The 974-nt window shown below is 32.6% G+C and overlaps 1 long non-coding RNA gene across 1 annotated transcript in view; it reads right to left on the reverse strand.

Moving 5' to 3' along the window:
- The window catches only part of LOC106685641 (uncharacterized), a 59,401-nt gene that overhangs the window by 33,953 nt on the left and 24,474 nt on the right, over window positions 1-974 (reverse strand). The window contains exon 3 of the long non-coding RNA XR_010843653.1: window positions 402-506. This is a non-coding gene — a long non-coding RNA (uncharacterized lncRNA). The remainder of the gene's footprint in view (window positions 1-401; window positions 507-974) is intronic.

Here is a 974-nt window from a genome sequence, read left to right on the forward strand (position 1 = left end):
ACACACATTGTATCCCATTATTTTATACTTTACTGTTCACCTAATTTAAATACTTTTTTACTTTGTTTACTCTAAAAATTTGTTTCGTTATTGTGGCATAACTGTCGTCCCCACTCCTCCCAATACCAACGGTCATTTTATTTTTGACTCCCGTCAAAACAGGTATGCACAAATGCAGGTAAACGTTGGCTCAATAAAATAGTATAATTCTACTATTTGAGTTTTTTTTTTTTTCCGCACCCGGACCATATTCCTTTTATATAGGTATTAGTTTGTCCCTATTACCCTAATAGGATGTTGAACTTCAAAGAAATAAATTATCCAATTGAACAAGCTAATTTTCATTTAAATGCGTCAAATCAGACTTCGCTTTGATTGTTTAACATCTGAAATATACATACCTAAAATTGTGTGATAATTGACATCTTCCAGAGTTAAAGTCAAAGCCATATTTGCAGGTATAAAAGTAACTAACTGTTCGATTTGAAGCAACCATCGTATATTCACTACGTAGAAGGCAAATATAAAAAGATTTAACAAATATTTTTCTTTATATAAAACATTCAAATCTAGTTTAACGCGCATTAAAAGATATTTTATGTTTCACTGAGTTTTTATCAATGCTTGATGGAGATTATAATATAGGAGTCAATGCATGGTATGGATAATAATATAGAACCTCCTGTATGATGGAGATTATAATCTAGGAGCAATTACATGGTGAAGATTATAATCTAGGTCCTAGTGTATGATGGAGGTTATAATATAGGAGTCTATGCACAGTGGAGATTATAATCAAGGAGTCTGTAAATCTATTTCTGCCAGTGGCAGTGAATATCCATTCAGCAGTTTCTGAACATATAAATTTAAGAGCCGCTGAAGATCTACTTCTGTCAGGCACTGTGAATATACATCAACAAGCCGTTGTAAGATCTACTTCTGTCAGGCACTGTGAATATACATCAACAAGCCGT

Source organism: Halyomorpha halys, unplaced genomic scaffold (genome assembly GCF_000696795.3).
Source record: "Halyomorpha halys isolate HHAL.00 unplaced genomic scaffold, Hhal_1.1 Scaffold720.1, whole genome shotgun sequence".
Taxonomy (NCBI): Eukaryota; Metazoa; Arthropoda; class Insecta; order Hemiptera; family Pentatomidae; genus Halyomorpha; species Halyomorpha halys.